General features: G+C 47.4%; 1 protein-coding gene across 1 annotated transcript in view; it reads right to left on the minus strand.

Moving 5' to 3' along the window:
• LOC139384483 (A disintegrin and metalloproteinase with thrombospondin motifs 17-like) overlaps positions 1-22,141 on the minus strand; it is a 197,538-nt gene that overhangs the window by 161,539 nt on the left and 13,858 nt on the right. The gene's annotated exons all lie outside the window — the stretch shown is intronic.

Raw genomic sequence — 22,141 nt, forward strand, 5'->3', positions numbered from 1 at the left:
TCAATACTTATGTAAATAAGGTATTTCTGTTTTTTATTTGTAATAATTGTGCATAGATTTCAAAAAAACTGTTTTCGCTTTGTCATTACGGGGTATTGTGTGTAGATTAATGAATTTTATATTTTTTATTTATTTTTATTTTTTTAGAATAAGGCCTTAACGTAACAAAATGTGGAAAAAGTGAACGGGTCTGAATAGTTTGGGGAAGACATTGTATATGCAATGTGAGACGCATCTTACACTGATGATGTTGACAACATGATTGTCTGCAGATCAATACTCATGATACTGTTGTTGCCATGGTTCCCTCTCTTCTTCAAGACTTCCAAGTTCATAACACTGTAGACTGGCAGTAGGGTTGCAAAATTCCGGTAACTTTCCCCGAAGTCCCAGGTTTTCCAGAAATCCTGGTTTTACGATTCCTGGAATCCTCCAACCAGGATTTCTGGAAAACCTGGAAATTTTTGTGGTGCAATGTTTTAGTTAGTGGAATGTTGGAACTCTATCTGGGAGGATATCAATTCTATTAAAGTAACAGCCATTTACATTTGTCTGAACTGTCTGAACTGTACCGTTTAAGAACACCCATGAGATATCCCCGTTAGTGGAAGAAGGGCCATGTCATTCCATCTATTTACTTCAATCAAACCTATTTTCCAGCATATATCTGGAGCTTGTTCCTAGCATGGCTTGCACACACACACACACACACACACACACTTCTGCAGAAACCAAACTATTGGTTGTGGCGGTATTGTTTGGTTAATCTGTTGTCTGTTTAGGTTGTTTATCTGCGTGGACAAACACTGTGGAAAGATGTTTTGTTCTCAGAGAAGAAGAGTGCTTAGCTTGGGCAATGACAATACTGGACAACTGTGGAGACTCAGTGAATCAAAAGTCACAAAAGCCATACGGCTTGGGCATGGAAATGCCCAACAGTATAAGACTTATCTATGTGTTGTCGTGATCTTAAAGCAATGTTTATCACATGTTCTTGTTTCTGTTTAGTGCATTGGAAAAGGCAAGATGAGAGAGATCTGTAAATCCCCCAGTTATCTGGTCTAAATAACATCACACACAAACACATTGCAGAACTCTATTGGGTCACATGGAGAAAAACATTTGAAGTAGAACATGAGATACAGACAAACATGAAAATCAGACTATAGTAACTATAGTAATAATAACAATGTAATAATATGTATACATTCATTACTCAAGTCTATCTGTAAAAACAGTACATGGTATATACTTAACGACATTAGTTCAAGCACTGCAAGTAGGTTCTGACAAGGGAAAGATAGTACTCTCTTCAACCCTCCTCTCCCACTTCCTCTCCTCTTCTTCAACCCTCCTCTCCCACTTCCTCTCCTCCTCTTCAACCCTCCTCTCCCACTTCCTCCCCTCCTCTTCCACTCCCTCCCCTCCTCTCCCACTCCCTCCCCTCCTCTCCCACTCCCTCTCCTCCTCTCCCACTTCCTCTCCTCTTCAACCCTCCTCTCCCACTTCCTCCCCTCCTCTCCCACTCCCTCCCCTCCTCTCCCACTTCCTCCCCTCCTCTCCCACTTCCTCCCCTCCTCTTCAAACCTCCTCTTCCACTTCCTCTCCTCCTCTTCAACCCTCCTCTCCCACTTCCTCCCCTCCTCTCCCACTCCCTCCCCTCCTCTCCCTCTCCTCCTCTTCAACCCTCCTCTCCCACTTCCTCCCCTCCTCTCCCACTCGCTCCCCTCCTCTCCCTCTCCCTCTCTTCAACCCTCCTCTCCCACTCCCTCCCCTCCTCTCCCACTTCCTCTCCAACCCTCCTCTCCCACTCCCTCCCCGCCTCTCCCACTTCCTCTCCTCCTCTTCAACCCTCCTCTCCCACTTCCTCCCCTCCTCTCCCACTTCCTCTCCTCCTCTTCAACCCTCCTCTTCCACTTCCTCCCCTCCTCTCCCACTTCCTCTCCTCCTCTCCCACTTCCTCCCCTCCTCTCTCACTTCCTCTCCTCCTCTCCCACTTCCTCCCCTCCTCTCCCACTTCCTCCCCTCCTCTCCCACTTCCTCTCCTCCTCTTCAACCCTCCTCTCCCACTTCCTCCCCTCCTCTCCCACTCCCTCCCCTCCTCTCCCACTTCCTCTCCTCCTCTTCAACCCTCCTCTCCCACTCCCTCCCCTCCTCTCCCACTTCTTCTCCTCCTCTTCAACCCTCCTCTCCCCCTTCCTCCCCTCCTCTCCCACTTCCTCTCCTCCTCTTCAACCCTCCTCTCCCACTTCCTCATCTCCTCTCCCACTTCTTCTCCTCCTCTCCCACTTCCCCTCCTCTCCCACTTCCTCCCCTCCTCTCCCACTTCCTCTCCTCCTCTTCAACTCTCCTCTCCCACTTCCTCCCCTCCTCTCCCACTTCCTCTCCTCCTCTTCAACCCTCCTCTTCCACTTCCTCCCCTCCTCTCCCACTTCCTCTCCTCCTCTCCCACTTCCTCCCCTCCTCTCTCACTTCCTCTCCTCCTCTCCCACTTCCTCCCCTCCTCTCCCACTTCCTCCCCTCCTCTCCCACTTCCTCTCCTCCTCTTCAACCCTCCTCTCCCACTTCCTCCCCTCCTCTCCCACTTCCTCCCCTCCTCTCCCACTTCCTCTCCTCCTCTTCAACCCTCCTCTCCCACTCCCTCCCCTCCTCTCCCACTTCTTCTCCTCCTCTTCAACCCTCCTCTCCCACTTCCTCCCCTCCTCTCCCACTTCCTCTCCTCCTCTTCAACCCTCCTCTCCCACTTCCTCATCTCCTCTCCCACTTCCTCTCCTCCTCTCCCACTTCCCCTCCTCTCCCACTTCCTCCCCTCCTCTCCCACTTCCTCTCCTCCTCTTCAACTCTCCTCTCCCACTTCCTCCCCTCCTCTCCCACTTCCTCTCCTCCTCTTCAACTCTCCTCTCCCTTTGCTCCTCTTTGACCACTCTCTTTAGTCTGCTGCTCTTCAATCCCTCTCTCCCCCCTCCACTTCATCTCTCAAGCATCTGGTGCAGATGTCCCTATACTCTATCAACCTGTAATGTGACAGATAACCACTCTACAGGTGTGGGCAGCCTTCCCACTTAGACCCTACTGTGTCCATGACAACGCAGGCTTGACAGAGGGCACATGGCAACCAGACCAACTTCTGACCAATCGGAGGCCAAGGAACTTAAATCGTAATGATTCTTTCACTGATGATTCTTTGCACTTCACTCTTCACTGTCTGTGGACAAATGGATATCTGTCTATAGGCATGTGAGAGCAGCATATACAACGGACAGGGAAAGATTTCTTTCTGTATTCAAAGTGAAATCTCACAAACAATGTATCAACCAATTGCCATTTAAATAGCAGTGTTTCTAAGACAAGGTCATTCTCAAAGATTGGAGAACAAAATAGAGCTGAGGAAGAAACTCCTTCATATAAAAGCGAGCTTGAAGGCGACATGTGCTTCTCCCTCACGCTGTAATGTGATATTTCACAAACAACTTATCAATCAAATGTCTCTTGAATAGCACTATTTTCAGAAATGAGTGTATATGTCACAGAACGCTTAACAAATAAAAGCCATATTGAAACTAATAGCCCAAACCCATAGGGCGAACAACAACAGTACTGACTAACTCCCTTAACCTTCTGTCATCAGTCTCATCACCATGCACATCCCACCCAGACAGCAATAAAAGAGGTATTGATGAAGAGCAATAAAGTCAACTCCCTTCCTCCCTTTGCAGTGGCCTATACCACAGTCACCAGAGAAGAAATCCAATAACAAGAACAATATTGAGACAAACACAAAACTGCTTTGAACCCAAAGGACTAAGGTGAGCACAAAGTTACAACCCAAATGGCACCCTAGTCCCTTTATAGTGCACTACTTCTGACCAGGGTCTATAGGGCTCTGGTCAACAGTGGTCCACTTTGTAGGGAATAGGGGGCCATTTGGAACAGCCACAACTTGTTTCTGAGTCATACTGAGACAAATAACAGCCTGCTTTGAAATCTTGAGACTAACACACTCAGCAGGGGACAATAAAACCTGCCGACTCAACGGTTAGACAGTGCTGCTGCTGTTATGGGTCTGAAGCAAAGTCCTCTAACCCTGACGTGTAATAACTTTGGAAAAACTGATTGAGGTCCACTTCAGCAAAATATAGGAGGGCAGAGTGTCTAGATCGACACGAGGGTTGCAACATTTCTGTAACTTTCCCAAAACCCCCAGTCATTTTTCAACCCTAATAGACACATCTGGGTTCTGAGACCTCTCCAGTTCATTACGGTCTACGTGGAGATAGAAGCCCATTATAAAGGTCCAATAGATAGGATCCAGCCCAGACCTAGGCCCTAGACTACAACCAGACTCCAGAGTCACTGTATGGCAGAGAGGTGCCCACATAAAGAGATCACTCAAAGATACCTTTTTTTTAATCACATCTTAGAAGTGTTATACTAGTGAACTATCCATTTAAGAGCTGTCCAGTAAAGGGGAAGAATCATTCACTCAAAGAATCTACGTTTGCCAGACATTTCCATTCCTCATGTGTCCTGTCCTAATTGGCATCTGATTGATGTTCTAGAATCGACCAGGTTGCATCCCAAATGAAACCCTATTCCCTACATAGTGCACTACTATTGGCCCTGGTGGGCCCTGGTAAAAAGGACTACACTCATTAGGGAATAGTGTGCCATTTGGGTTGCAGTCAGGAGATACATCAGTCCAATCAGAGCATCACTCCAAAGAGAATCCTTTAACAACTTTAATGATAGAATCCTTTAGATGTTGGAGACAAGTGGAGCATTAATGCTTCAGCTGCCACGCCCATCTCTTTGATGTGTCTGCGAGGGGCTGGAGAAGGAACAGCAAGCTCTAATTGATGTGTCTGAGAGGGGCTGGAGAAGGAACAGCAAGCTCTAATTGATGTGTCTGAGAGGGGCTGGAGAAGGAACAGCAAGCCCTAACTGATGTGTCTGAGAGGGGCTGGAGAAGGAACAGCAAGCTCTAATTGACGTGCCTGAGAGGGGCTGGAGAAGGAACAGCAAGCCCTAATTTACGTGTCTGAGAGGGGCTGGAGAAGGAACAGCAAGCTCTAATTGATGTGTCTGAGAGGGGCTGGAGAAGGAACAGCAAGCCCTAATTGATGTGTCTGAGAGGGGCTGGAGAAGGAACAGCAAGCTCTAATTGATGTGTCTGAGAGGGGCTGGAGAAGGAACAGCAAGCCCTAATTGATGTGTCTGAGAGGGGCTGGAGAAGGAACAGCAAGCCCTAATTGATGTGTCTGAGAGGGGCTGGAGAAGGAACAGCAAGCCCTAATTAATGTGTCTGAGAGGGGCTGGAGAAGGAACAGCAAGCCCTAATTGACGTGGTATTCAAAGTCGTCTGATAACCAGATTTAATCAGGTAAAGAGGATTTATTCATGATGACATCCGAATGTCATGGAAGACGTCATATTGAGGTTGTTAGCAGGTCACAATCAACAGCTCAAACCTGGACACCCATCTATCCATCCCCCCACTCACTCACCCACCCACCGATCCATCCATCCCCCCACTCACTCACCCACCCATCTATCCATCCCTCCACTTACTCATCCACCCATCTATCCATCCCCCCACTCACTCACTCACCCACCCATCTATCCATCCCCCCACTTACTCACCCACCCATCTATCCATCCCCCCACTCACTCACCCACCCATCCATCCATCCCCCCACTCACTCACCCACCCATCCATCCCCCCACTCACTCACCCACCCATCCATCCATCCATCCACCCACTCACTCACCCACCCACCCCCCCACCCACCCATCTATCCATCCCCCCACTCACTCACTCATCCACCCATCTATCCATCCATCCCCTCAACCACCCACCCACCCACCCACCCATCCATCCCCCCACTCACTCACCCACCCACCCATCTATCCATCCCCCCACTCACTCACTCACCCACCCACCCATCCATCCACCCCCCCCACTCACTCACCCACCCATCTATCCATCCCTCCACTCACTCACCCACCCATCTATCCATCCCCCCCCCCCACTCACTCACCCACCCATCTATCCATCCCCCCACTCACTCACTCACCCACCCATCTATCCATACCCCCACTCACTCACCCACCCATCCATCCCCCCACTCACTCACCCACCCATCCATCCCCTCACTCACTCACTCACCCACCCATCCATCCATTCCCCCACTCAGCCACGCACCCATCTATCCATCCCCCCACCCACTCACTCACTCATCCACCCATCTATCCATCCATCCCCTCACTCACTCACTCACTCACTCACCCCCCCACCCACCCACCCACCCATCCATCCATCCATCCATCCATCCATCCCCCCACTCACTCACCCACCCATCTATCCATCCCCCCACTCACTCACCCACCCACCCATCTATCCATCCCCCCACTCACTCACCCACCCACCCATCCATCCACCCCCCCCCACTCACTCACCCACCCATCTATCCATCCCTCCACTTACTCACCCACCCATCTATCCATCCCCCCACTCACTCACCCACCCATCTATCCATCCCCCCACTTACTCACCCACCCATCTATCCATCCCCCCACTCACTCACCCACCCATCCATCCATCCCCCCACTCACTCACTCACCCACCCATCCATCCCCCCACTCACTCACCCACCCATCCATCTATCCATCCCCCCACTCACTCTCACTCACCCACCCACCCATCCATCCACCCCCCCCACTCACTCACCCACCCATCTATCCATCCCCCCACTCACTCACCCACCCACCCATCCATCCACCCCCCCACTCACTCACCAACCCATCTATCCATCCCCCCACTCACTCACTCACCCACCCATCTATCCATCCCCCCACTTACTCACGCACCCATCTATCCATCCCCCCACTCACTCACCCACCCATCCATCCATCCCCCCACTCACTCACCCACCCATCCATCCCCCCACTCACTCACTCATCCACCCATCTATCCATCCATCCCCTCACTCACCCACCCATCCACCCATCCATCCATCCATCCCCCCACTCACTCACCCATCTATCCATCCCCCCACTCACTCACCCACCCATTCATCAATCCATCCCCCCACTCACCCACCCACCCATCTATCCATCCCCCCACTCACTCACCCACCCATCCATTCATCCATCCCCCCACTCACTCACTCACCCACCCACCCACCCATCCACCCCCCCACTCACTCACCCATCCATCCATCCCCTCACTCACTCACCCAACCATCCATCCATCCCCCCACTCACCCACCCATCCTTCAATCCCCCCACTCACTCACCCACCCATCCATCTATCCATCCCCCACTCACTCACCCACCCATCCATCCATCCCCCCACTCACTCACCCATCCATCCATCCCCCCACTCACTCACCCATCCATCCATCCATCCCCCCACTCACTCACCCACCCATCCCCCCACTCAATCACTCACCCACCCATCCATCCATCCCCCCACTCACTCACCCACCCACCCATCCATCCCCCCACTCACTCACTCACCCATCCATCCCCCCACTCACTCACCCACCCATCCATCCCCCCACTCACTCACCCACCCATCCATCCATCCCCCCCACTCACTCACCCACCCATCCATCCATCCCCCCACTCACCCACCCACCCATCCATCCATCCATCCATCCATCCCCCCACTCACTCACCCATCCATCCATCCCCCCACTCACCCACCCACCCACCCATCCATCCCCCCACAATAGGACAAGCTAAGGAACAATAATATCCTGTATATCAGAATAACTCACTACAACCTCTATCAGAGGTCTGGACCTGAATGGAAACGGAGGCGGTCCACTGTCAGTGGAGGACGCCACTTTAAAGTACTGTGATGCACTTTAGCACGGATTTCAGATCATTTTCCCAAAGCAGAAAACACTGGTATGTCTGCCTTTGGGCAGGTCCAAGTACAGCTGTAACAGATAGCAAGTCCACTGTTGTTTTAACCTACTTTGGGGCTTCTCCTGCTGACCACATGACCGTCTCAGATTCATAAAGCACGAATATCATCACCCACGGCAACACGGCCACCAGCATAATAATAAAACTGTCTCCCAGCTCATTGGTCCAGAGCAGGGTGCTTGACAGCTAAGATCGTGCTATAAGATTGTGCTAGCTTTCCATAAATTATACTTTTGGATAGAGAAATAGAAATCTACACACTGTAACCCGGCCTGCCACAAAACCTTACCACACCCTCACACACACACACACACACACACACACACACACACACACACACACACACGTACACACATCTATACAATCACACATGCACACACACCTGAAATACAAAGATATCTACACAAAAATTATCGTGATCGCACGCACACAGACACACACACACTCACACACACAAGCACCCACGCACGGACACAAACAGACACACACCAGTCCAGGCTGTTAGTGAGCCCTCCACTGTGAGCCAAAGCTCAGAAATTCTTAGGAATAACAAAAATGTAGGCAGCCTGGACGGCATAGTGGGAGTCTGTAAAGCAAGTGAGCAGAGAGGAGTTGGGAAAGTGTTTTAGGGTTGGGAGTTGGAGAGGTTCAGCATATTTCAGATTCTCTCTCAGCCCTGACCACAATGTCGGTCTGGCAGCATCTAGACTTCCCATTCTGTGTTTTCACATTCTAAACAATAACACAGCCCAGTGTCTGAGTGATAAGACTCACCTTTGATTTCTTAATGTTCATCTTGACCGAGCTCCAGAAAAAGGAATGTTCAGTGTCATCGTTTTGGTCTTTACAACTACAACAAGCTTTCCATGGATTTCCCTGGTGTATGTAGGCTGAAGTTGGGTCAGTTTTGCATTTTCCCCACTAATGGTTAAGGTTAGGATTGGGGAATATGATCCTAGATCTGTACTTAGGGACAACCCCAAAGCCATTTCCTAAAGCCACAGGCCATACCTCTGTCAGGATACCTAGTGGAAGGTAAGAGTTGCCCCTAACCCCAGGACTCAGATCATATATCATTTAATCCCCCTAATGGTTAAGATTAGGATTGGGGGAAGGGTAATCTGATCCTAAATCTGTAGTTAGGGGCAACGTCTAGTTTGAGCTGATGTCTGACTGACCCCCATCAGCTGATGTCTGACTGACCCCCCATCAGCTGATGTCTAAATGACCCCCCATCAGCTGATGTCTAAATGACCCCCCATCAGCTGATGTTTGACTGACCCCCATCAGCTGATGTCTGACTGACCCCCATCAGCTGATGTCTGACTGACCCCCCATCAGCTTATGTCTAACTGACCTCCCATCAGGTGACGTCTAACTGAACTCCCATCAGCTGACGTCTAACTGACCTCCCATCAGCTGACGTCTAACTGACCTCCCATCAGGTGATGTCTAACTGACCTCCCATCAGGTGATTTCTAACTGACCTCCCATCAGCTGATGTCTAACTGACCTCCCATCAGGTGATGTCTAACTGACCTCCCATCAGGTGATGTCTAACTGACCTCCCATCAGGTGACGTCTAACTGACCTCCCATCAGCTGATGTCTAACTGACATCCCATCAGCTGATGTCTAACTGACCTCCCATCAGCTGCCACAGTGCCAATGAAACTCCGGCCTGGGAGAAATGACAGGTTTTCATTTCCGCACTGTTTTCTCTGTGAGCCGGCAGCTCTCTACGCTCTTAGAAAAAAAGGTGCTATCTAGAACGTAAAGGGGTTCTACGGCCGTCCCCATAGGAGAAACCTTTGAATAACCCTTGTTGGTTCCAGGTAGAACCCTTTTGGTTCCAAGTAGAACCATTGTGGGTTCCATGTAGAACCCTTGCCACAGAATCCAAAATGGTTCTACCTAGAACCAAAAAGGGTTTTTACCTGGAACCAAAAAGGGTTTTACCTGGAACCAAAAAGTGTTCTCATATGGGTACAGCAGAAGAACCCTTTTGGAACCCTCTTTTCTAAGAGTGTAGGTCTGTATTCCAAATTACACCCTATTCCCTATATAGCCCTATGGGCCCTGATCAGTTAGACAGTACTGTGCAGTACCGAAGAGCCCTTACTGCTGCTCGATCATCCTATTTTTCTAACTTAATTGAGGAAAATAAGAACAATCCGAAATTCCTTTTTGATACTGTCGCAAAGCTAACTAAAAAGCAGCATTCCCCAAGAGAGGATGACTTTCACTTTAGCAGTGATAAATTCATGAACTTCTTTGAGGAAAAGATTTTGATTATTAGAAAGCAAATTACGGACTCCTCCTTAAATCTGCGTATTCCTTCAAAGCTCAGTTGTCCTGAGTCTGCACAACTCTGCCAGGACCTAGGATCAAGAGAGACGCTCAAGTGTTTTAGTACTATATCTCTTGACACAATGATGAAAATAATCATGGCCTCTAAACCTTCAAGCTGCATACTGGACCCTATTCCAACTAAACTACTGAAAGAGCTGCTTCCTGTGCTTGGCCCTCCTATGTTGAACATAATAAACGGCTCTCTATCCACCGGATGTGTACCAAACTCACTAAAAGTGGCAGTAATAAAGCCTCTCTTGAAAAAGCCAAACCTTGACCCAGAAAATATAAAAAACTATCGGCCTATATCGAATCTTCCATTCCTCTCAAAAATTTTAGAAAAGGCTGTTGCGCAACAACTCACTGCCTTCCTGAAGACAAACAATGTATACGAAATGCTTCAGTCTGGTTTTAGACCCCATCATAGCACTGAGACGGCACTTGTGAAGGTGGTCAATTACATTTTAATGGCATCGGACCGAGGCTCTGCATCTGTCCTCGTGCTCCTAGACCTTAGTGCTGCTTTTGATACCATCGATCACCACATTCTTTTGGAGAGATTGGAAACCCAAATTGGTCTACACGGACAAGTTCTGGCCTGGTTTAGATCTTCTCTGTCGGAAAGATATCAGTTTGTCTCTGTGAATGGTTTGTCCTCTGACAAATCAACTGTAAATTTCGGTGTTCCTCAAGGTTCCGTTTTAGGACCACTATTGTTTTCACTATATATTTTACCTCTTGGGGATGTCATTCGAAAACATAATGTTAACTTTCACTGCTATGCGGATGACACACAGCTGTACATTTCAATTAAACATGGTGAAGCCCCAAAATTGCCCTTGCTAGAAGAATGTGTTTCAGACATAAGGAAGTGGATGGCTGCAAACTTTCTACTTTTAAACTCGGACAAAACAGAGATGCTTGTTCTAGGTCCCAAGAAACAAAGAGATCTTCTGTTGAATCTGACAATTAATCTTAATGGTTGTACAGTCGTCTCAAATAAAACTGTGAAGGACCTCGGCGTTACTCTGGACCCTGATCTCTCTTTTGAAGAACATATCAAGACCATTTCAAGGACAGCTTTTTTCCATCTACGTAACATTGCAAAAATCAGAAACTTTCTGTCTAAAAATGATGCAGAAAAATTAATCCATGCTTTTGTCACTTCCAGGTTAGACTACTGCAATGCTCTACTTTCCGGCTACCCGGATAAAGCACTAAATAAACTTCAGTTAGTGCTAAATACGGCTGCTAGAATCCTGACTAGAACCAAAAAAATTGATCATATTACTCCAGTGCTAGCCTCTCTACACTGGCTTCCTGTCAAAGCAAGGGCTGATTTCAAGGTTTTACTGCTAACCTACAAAGCATTACATGGGCTTGCTCCTACCTATCTCTCTGATTTGGTCCTGCCGTACATACCTACACGTACGCTACGGTCACAAGACGCAGGCCTCCTAATTGTCCCTAGAATTTTTAAGCAAACAGCTGGAGGCAGGGCTTTCTCCTATAGAGCTCCATTTTTATGGAACGGTCTGCCTACCCATGTCAGAGACGCAAACTCGGTCTCAACCTTTAAGTCTCTACTGAAGACTCATCTCTTCAGTGGGTCATATGATTGAGTGTAGTCTGGCCCAGGAGTGGGAGGGTGAACGGAAAGGCTCTGGAGCAACGAACCGCCCTTGCTGTCTCTGCCTGGCCGGTTCCCCTCTTTCCACTGGGATTCTGCCTCTAACCCTATTACAGGGGCTGAGTCACTGGCTTTACTGGGGCTCTCTCATGCCGTCCCTGGAGGGGGTGCGTCACCTGAGTGGGTTGAGTCACTGATGTGGTCATCCTGTCTGGGTTGGCGCCCCCCCCCCTTGGGTTGTGCCGTGGCGGAGGTCTTTGTGGGCTATACTCAGCCTTGTCTCAGGATGGTAAGTTGGTGGTTGAAGATATCCCTCTAGTGTTGTGGGGGCTGTGCTTTGGCAAAGTGGGTGGGGTTATATCCTTCCTGTTTGGCCCTGTCCGGGGGTGTCCTCGGATGGGGCCACAGTGTCTCCTGACCCCTCCTGTCTCAGCCTCCAGTATTTATGCTGCAGTAGTTTATGTGTCGGGGGGCTGGGGTCAGTTTGTTATATCTGGAGTACTTCTCCTGCCCTATTCGGTGTCCTGTGTGAATCTAAGTGTGCGTTCTCTAATTCTCTCCTTCTCTCTCTCGGAGGACCTGAGCCCTAGGACCATGCCCCAGGACTACCTGACATGATGACTCCTTGCTGTCCCCAGTCCACCTGGCTGTGCTGCTGCTCCAGTTTCAACTGACCTGAGCCATAGGACCATGCCCCAGGAATACCTGACATGATGACTCCTTGCTGTCCCCAGTCCACCTGACTGTGCTGCTGCTCCAGTTTAAACTATTCTGCCTTATTATAATTCGACCATGCTGGTCATTTATGAACATTTGAACATCTTGACCATGTTTTGTTATAATCTCCACCCGGCACAGCCAGAAGAGGACTGGCCACCCCACATAGCCTGGTTCCTCTCTAGGTTTCTTCCTAGGTTTTGGCCTTTCTAGGGAGTTTTTCCTAGCCACCGTGCTTCTACACCTGCATTGCTTGCTGTTTGGGGTTTTAGGCTGGGTTTCTGTACAGCACTTTGAGATATCAGCTGATGTACGAAGGGCTATATAAATAAATTTGATTTGATTTGATTTGATTTGATCAACAGTAATGCTCTATACAGTGAACAGAGTGCCATTTGGGATGCACCCTATACATTGGACCAGTGACCAGCTCAGCACATCCACCTGAAACCCAACTCTCCTCCTCTTGTTATCTTAACATTTCCACATTCCATGTGAAGAAAAGCTGTGTAAATGGACGTAAAAACCAGGCAGGGGACGGAAAATAAAACAAACTAACGTTGTTGGGTCTGATTCACTAACAACCACCCCCCTATCCACATAAATAATCACACCCCTATCCACATAAATAATCACACCCCTATCCACATAAATAATCACACCCCTATCCACATAAATAATCACACCCCCCCCTATCCACACTAACAACCACCCCCCTATCCACATAAATAATCACCCCCCCCTATCCACATAAATAATCACACCCCTATCCACATAAATAATCACACCCCCCCCTATCCACATAAATAATCACACCCCTATCCACATAAATAATCACACCCCCCCCTATCCACATAAATAATCACACCCCTATCCACATAAATAATCACCCCCCTATCCACATAAATAATCACCCCCCTATCCACATAAATAATCACACCCCCCCCTATCCACACTAACAACCACCCCCCTATCCACATAAATAATCACCCCCCCCTATCCACATAAATAATCACACCCCTATCCACATAAATAATCACCCCCCTATCCACATAAATAATCACACCCCCCCTATCCACACTAACAACCACCCCCCTATCCACATAAATAATCACACCCCCCCTATCCACACTAACAACCACCCCCCCTATCCACATAAATAATCACACCCCCCCCTATCCACACTAACAACCACCCCCCTATCCACATAAATAATCACCCCCCCCTATCCACATAAATAATCACACCCCTATCCACATAAATAATCACCCCCCTATCCACATAAATAATCACCCCCCTATCCACATAAATAATCACCCCCCTATCCACATAAATAATCACCCCCCCCTATCCACATAAATAATCACACCCCTATCCACATAAATAATCACCCCCCCTATCCACATAAATAATCACCCCCCCCCTATCCACATAAATAATCACCCCCCCCCTATCCACATAAATAATCACCCCCCTATCCACATAAATAATCACCCCCCTATCCACATAAATAATCACCCCCCTATCCACATAAATAATCACCCCCCTATCCACATAAATAATCACCCCCCTATCCACATAAATAATCACCCCCCCCCCTATCCACACTAACAACCACCCCCCCTATCCACATAAATAATCACCCCCCCCCCTATCCACACTAACAACCACCCCCCCTATCCACATAAATAATCACCCCCCCTATCCACATAAATAATCACCCCCCTATCCACATAAATAATCACCCCCCTATCCACATAAATAATCACCCCCCTATCCACATAAATAATCACCCCCCCCCCCTATCCACACTAACAACCACCCCCCCTATCCACATAAATAATCACCCCCCCCCCTATCCACACTAACAACCACCCCCCCTATCCACATAAATAATCACCCCCCCTATCCACATAAATAATCACCCCCCTATCCACATAAATAATCACCCCCCTATCCACATAAATAATCACCCCCCTATCCACATAAATAATCACCCCCCCCCCTATCCACATAAATAATCACACCCCTATCCACATAAATAATCACCCCCCCCCTATCCACATAAATAATCACACCCCTATCCACATAAATAATCACACCCCCCCTATCCACATAAATAATCACCCCCCCTATCCACATAAATAATCACCCCCCTATCCACATAAATAATCACCCCCCTATCCACATAAATAATCACCCCCCCCTACCCACACTAACAACCACCCCCCTATCCACATAAATAATCACCCCCCTATCCACATAAATAATCACCCCCCCTATCCACATAAATAATCACCCCCCTATCCACATAAATAATCACCCCCCTATCCACATAAATAATCACACCCCTATCCACATAAATAATCACCCCCCCCTACCCACACTAACAACCACCCCCCTATCCACATAAATAATCACCCCCCTATCCACATAAATAATCACACCCCCCTATCCACATAAATAATCACCCCCCCTATCCACATAAATAATCACCCCCCCTATCCACATAAATAATCACACCCCTATCCACATAAATAATCACACCCCCCTATCCACACTAACAACCACCCCCCTATCCACATAAATAATCACCCCCCCTATCCACATAAATAATCACCCCCCCTATCCACATAAATAATCACCCCCCCTATCCACATAAATAATCACACCCCTATCCACATAAATAATCACACCCCTATCCACATAAATAATCACCCCCCCTATCCACATAAATAATCACCCCCCCTATCCACATAAATAATCACCCCCCCTATCCACATAAATAATCACACCCCTATCCACATAAATAATCACACCCCTATCCACATAAATAATCACCCCCCTATCCACATAAATAATCACCCCCCCTATCCACATAAATAATCACCCCCCCTATCCACATAAATAATCACACCCCCCTATCCACACTAACAACCACCCCCCCTATCCACATAAATAATCACCCCCCCCCCCCTATCCACATAAATAATCACCCCCCTATCCACATAAATAATCACACCCCCCTATCCACATAAATAATCACACCCCCCCTATCCACACTAACAACCACCCCCCCCCCTATCCACATAAATAATCACACCCCTATCCACATAAATAATCACCCCCCCTATCCACATAAATAATCACACCCCCCTATCCACATAAATAATCACACCCCCCTATCCACATAAATAATCACACCCCCCTATCCACATAAATAATCACACCCCCCTATCCACATAAAACATCACACACACACATACACACATACACACACACACCCACACACACACACGCACATGCACACACACACACAAACACATGTGCTCACACACACGTCCTTCTCCCTCCCTCAGCAGCTCTTATGCAATCAGAAATAACACAGTTTCAACTGGCCAGACTGGACTGCTGCTGTACGAAGAACACTTCAGTGAGTCAGGGGGAAGGGAGGAGGAAGATGGTGGTGTGTGTGTTTCTGTGTGTGCAGTATTCAGGAGGTGTTGTGTTGTGTTGTGCATGTGTGTGCGTGTGTGTGTGCGTGCGCGCGTGCGTGCGTGTGCAGTGTTCAGGAGGTGGTGTGGAGTGGAGTTAGTTTAATGGATATAAGGTCTGTCTCTGTATCTCTCTCCAGGGAGGGACTCTGTGGTTTGGGGGAAACCGTCAGCGCTCCCCTCTCACTAAGCCTTTGGAGTGGCCCGCCCATATAGAAAGATAGAAGGAGATGAGGAACAGAAGGAAGAGGGGAGGAGAGGAAACAGGGGAAGAGAGGAGAAGGAAAGGTATGGGTAAGGAGGGAAGACAGAGCACAGAAGGGTGGGGACATGAAGGAAAACAAAAGAGAATGGAAAGAGAGGGAAGAGAGAAAGAGTATAGGAGCGTGAAGGAGAGGGGGAAGGAGATGTAAGGAGTGAGAGGGTAGGAGAGAAGAGAGTAGACAGAAGGATAGAGAGGAGAGGAGAGGAGAGGAGAGGAGAGGAGAGGAGAGGAGAGGAGAGAAGAGGAGAGGAGAGGAGAGGAGAGGAGAGGAGGAGCTGGCAGACTCCATCTCAGATCCAGGGACATTCAGGCAGACGAGAGTGCAGAGGAAGGAATTTCCAAATCTGGCACCTCTCTCCGTCCCTCTCGCCCCAAGACACCAGGTGCACAAACACACGCACACACACACACACACACACACACACACACACACACACACACACACACACACACACACACACACACTGGATGGGTAAAGCACCTGTGTTACTGTCCATTCCTGGGTGCTGTGAGCTCACACACTCTCTCAATACATTATGGCTGGGGAACTAACACCCACACTCTCTCAATACAGTATGGCTGGGGGACTAACACACACTCTCTCTCAATACAGTATGGCTGGGGGACTAACACACACTCTCTCTCAATACAGTATGGCTGGGGGACTAACACACACACACTCTCTCAATACTGTATGGCTGGGGGACTAACATACACTCTCTCTCAATACAGTATGGCTGGGGGACTAACACACACTCTCTCAATACAGTATGGCTGGGGGACTAACACACACTCTCTCTCAATACATTATGGCTGGGGGACTAACACACACTCTCTCTCAATACAGTATGGCTGGGGGACTAACACACACTCTCTCAATACAGTATGGCTGGGGGACTAACACACACACTCTCTCAATACAGTATGGCTGGGGGACTAACACACACACTCTCTCAATACAGAATGGCTGGGAGGCTAACACACACACTCTCAACACAGTATGGCTGGGGGACTAACACACACACTCTCTCAATACAGTATGGCTGGGAGGCTAACACACACACTCTCTCAATACAGTTTGGCTTAGAGGCTAACACACACACTCTCTCAATACAGTATGGCTGAGAGGCTAACACACACACTCTCTCAATACAGTATGGCTGAGAGGCTAACACACACACTCTCTCAATACAGTATGGCTGAGAGGCTAACACACACACTCTCTCAATACAGTATGGCTGGGAGGCTAACACACACACACACTCAATATAGTATTGCTGGGGGACTAATACACACACACACCCACACACACAATCGTGCTAACACCCAAACTCAGAAAATACTCTTTTGAGCAGATATGTTAGTCAGGATTTCTCTCTCTCTCTTCCAGCTCTCTCTCTCTTCCAGCTCTATCTCTATCTCTCTCTCTCTTTCTCTCTCTCTTCCAGCTCTAGCTCTCTCTCACTCTCTCTCTTCCAGCTCTCGCTCTCTCTCTCTCTTCCAGCTCTAGCTCCATCTCTCTCTCGCTCTCTCTCTCTCTCTTCCAGCTCTAGCTCTCTCTCACTCTCTCTCTTTCTCTCTCTCTTCCAGCTCTAGCTCTCTCTCACTCTCTCTCTTCCAGCTCTCGCTCTCTCTCTCTCTTCCAGCTCTATCTCTCTCTCTCTCTCTCTCTCTCTCTTCCAGCTCTCGCTCTCTCTCTCTCTCTCTCTCTTCCAGCTCTCTCTCTCTCTCTCTCTTCCAGCTCTCTCTCACTCTCTCTCTTCCAGCTCTCGCTCTCTCTCTCTCTTCCAGCTCTATCTCTCTCTCTCTCTCTCTCTCTCTCTCTTCCAGCTCTCTCTCTCTCTCTCTCTTCCAGCTCTCTCTCTCTCTCTCTCTCTCTCTCTCTTCCAGCTCTCTCTCTCTCTCTCTCTTCCAGCTCTCTCTCACTCTCTCTCTTCCAGCTCTCGCTCTCTCTCTCTCTTCCAGCTCTATCTCTCTCTCTCTCTCTCTCTCTCTCTCTCTTCCAGCTCTCTCTCTCTCTCTCTCTTCCAGCTCTCGCTCTCTCTCTCTCTCTCTCTCTCTTCCAGCTCTCTCTCTCTCTCTCTCTTCCAGCTCTCTCTCACTCTCTCTCTTCCAGCTCTCGCTCTCTCTCTCTCTTCCAGCTCTATCTCTCTCTCTCTCTCTCTCTCTCTCTCTCTTCCAGCTCTCTCTCTCTCTCTCTCTTCCAGCTCTCGCTCTAGCGCTCTCTCAATTCAATTCAAGGGTCTTTATTGGCATGGGAAACATATGTTTACATTGCCAAAGCAAGTGAAGTAGATAACAATACAAATGAACATTAACTATTACACTCACACAAATTATAAAAGAATAAAGACATTTCAAATGTCATATTATGTCTATATAAAGTGTTGTAGCGATGTGCAAATTTACAATGGTGTTTGTTCTTCACTGGTTGCCCTTTTCTTGTGGCAACAGGTCATAAATCTTGCTGCTGTGATGGCACACCGTGGTATTTCACCCAACAGATATGGGAGTTTTTCTAAATTTGGTGTGTTTTCAAATTATTTCTGGGTCTGTGTAATCTGAGGGAAATATGTGTCTCTAATATGGTCTCTAATATTTGGCACCTCAGTTTCCACCTCATGTGTGAAGTGTGCACATAGCCTGTCATCTCTTGAGAGCCAGGTCTGAGTCTGTACATTGTCAAAGCTTTCATTTATTTTGGGTCAGTCACAGTGGTCAGGTATTCTGCCACTATGTACTCTCTGTTTAGGGCCAAATATCATTCTAGTTTGCTCTGTTTTTTTGTTAATTCTTTCCAATGTGTCAAGTAATTATCTTTTTGTTTTCTCATGATTTGGTTGAGTCTAATTGTGTTGCTGTCCTGGGCCTCTGTGGGGTGTGTTTATGTTTGTGAACAGAGCCCCAGGACCAGCTTGCTTAGGGGACTCTTCTCCAGGTTCATCTCTCTGTAGGTGATGGCTTTGTTATGGAAGGTTTGGGAATCGCTTCCTTTAGTTGGTTGTAGAATTTAACGGCTCCTTTCTATGATTTTGATAATTAGCAGTATCGGTCTAATTCTGCTCTGCATGCAATATTTGGTGTTTTACGTTGTACACAGAGGATATTTTTACAGAATTCTGCATGCAGAGTCTCAATTTGGTGAATTCTTGGTTGGTGAGCAGACCCCAGACCTCACAACCATAAAGGGCAATGGGCTTTACAATTGATTCAAGTATTTTTAGCCAGATCCTAATTGGTATGTCGAATTTGATTTTCCGTTTGATGGCATAGAAGGCCCTTCTTGCCTTGTCTCTCAGCTCGTTCACAGATTTGTGGAAGTTACCTGTGGCGCTGATGTTTAGGCCGATGTATGTATCGTTTTTTGTCTGCTCTAGGGCAACGGTGTCTACATGAAATTTGTATTTGTGGCCCTGGTGACTGGACCTTTTTTGGAACACCATTATTTTGGTCTTACTGAGATTTACTGTCAGGGCCCAGGTCTGGCAGAATCTGTGCAGAAGATCTAGGTGCTGCTGTAGGCCCTCCTTAGTTGGGGACAGAAGCACCAGACCATCAGCAAACAGTAGACATTTGACTTCAACTGCCCTCGCCAGTTGATATATATGTTGAAGAGGGTGGGGCTTAAGCTGCATCCCTGTCTCACCCTACGGCCCTGTGGAAAGAAATGTGTTTATTTTTTGCCCATTTTTACCTCACACTTGTTGTTTGCGTACATGGATTTTTTTTATGTCGTTTGTTTTTCCCCCAACTCCAAGTTCCATCCATTTGTATAGCAGACCGCCATGCCAAATTGAGTGAGGTCAACAAAGCATGAAAGGTTTGTCAATTAGGGTGTGCAAGGTGAATGCGTGGTCTGTCGTATGGGAATTTGGTAAAAAGCCAATTCTCTCTCTCTCTCTCAAAGAGGTTTCTATTACTCCTTGCGTCCCAGTTATGAACATATGGAAATAATTTCTACAGGCTGTCAAAGTACTGGTGGTACTATTCCCTACAAAGGGAATAGTGTTCCATTTGGAACAGAGACATTGTAGCGAGAAAAACTGTGGGAAGGTTTAAATTGTCTCTGAAGCAACGTGATAGCAACATCACCCAAAACGTGGAGAGCAGTTGCTGCTCCAAACACAGAATAAGGAAAAAGAAAACAAAATGTACTATCTACAATCTAATAGCAGTAGTAGTTGAACTTGTATTATGCAAAATAGACTTCATGACATTCACACACTTTAAAAAAATGCATCAAAAAAAGAACTACAACACCCAAAATGCAGCACACAGAAGAACTACAGAATCAACAATGCAGCTTCCAAGAACACAACAAATAAAAAAAATCTAAACAATATATATATATATTTTTTGTATACACTTTATGCACACATTCATTTGACATTCCTTTAAATATTTTAAACTCACGAGACGTTGGGACCAAAATACACTATACATTCAAGAAAGTAATGTTTTGCACTGTAGCTCTGAAGGCCAGTCGATGGTCTGGGAGCCAAACTTTTGTGAGTGTAATGTTTACTCTTAATGTTTTATTGTTTATTTCACTTTTGTTTAATATCTATTTCACTTGCTTTGGAAATGTAAACATATATTTCCCATGCCAATAAAGCCCCTTATATCGAAAGTGAATTCAGAGAGAGAGAGAGGGGAGAGAGAGAGAGAGAGAGAGAGAGAGAGAGAGAGAGAGAGAAAGAAAGAAAGAAAGGGCTGACAGATCGATAAAGCAAGAGAAAAAAATCTAAGAGACAGACAGACAGACAGACAGACAGACAGACAGACAGACAGACAGACAGACAGACAGAGACAGATAGACAGAGCAGGCCCCAACAGGAGTTTACAGAGTAGAAATGCACATTAAAACAAGGCCCAGCTGCCAGCCCTGAAACGCCTCTCCTTCCAACAGATTGAAGCTAAATAAACATCAAAGAATGTGAAGAGAGCTATAAATATTGCTCAGAACCCCATGATTTTTGAAACCTACACCAGGACGACTCCTGAATACTAAACTACTGTACCACAAAGACATGGGGAAGAAGATGGCGTCAAGGGATGGGCAGTAACCGATTACATGTCAGTTACATGTAATTTGATTACAAAAACACTGTAACTGTAGTCAGTTACGTCACCTGCAAAAAATATTGTAATCAGATTACAGATACTTTTGAAAAACTAGATGACAACTTCTTGGAATACTTTAAAATTCAAAAAGGATGTTTGCAAAAAAATGTATTATGGCACCTTGCTGTTTTCTCAATGACATTCAATTCAGCATTGAAAAAAGGTGCAAGTTTAAGTTTGTTCCACCTGAGCGAGTCTGACCACAAGTCAGAGACCACTATGATGACACACCAAATGGGTTTGATGGATCTTCTTCTAATGCCTCTTAAGGGGATGGTGTTCAATTTGGAAAAGGTTTTAATGATCTGAGGCGTTTCAAGGGGGTCACGTCAATTCAACTCAGTCAATTGACCATCACACAGTCTGCATGGATGGACTACTTCTCTCCTTATTCAAAGCTTCTGATGGACGACTTCTCCCCTTCCTTCTGAGCTTCTGATGGACTACGTCTCCCCTTCCTTCTGAGCTTCTGATGGACGACTTCTCCCCTTCCTTCTGAGCTTCTGATGGACTACGTCTCCCCTTCCTTCTGAGCTTCTGATGGACGACTTCTCCCCTTCCTTCTGAGCTTCTGATGGACTACGTCTCCCCTTCCTTCTGAGCTTCTGATGGACGACTTCTCCCC

This window comes from Oncorhynchus clarkii, chromosome 26 (assembly GCF_045791955.1).
Source record: "Oncorhynchus clarkii lewisi isolate Uvic-CL-2024 chromosome 26, UVic_Ocla_1.0, whole genome shotgun sequence".
NCBI lineage: Eukaryota > Metazoa > Chordata > Actinopteri > Salmoniformes > Salmonidae > Oncorhynchus > Oncorhynchus clarkii.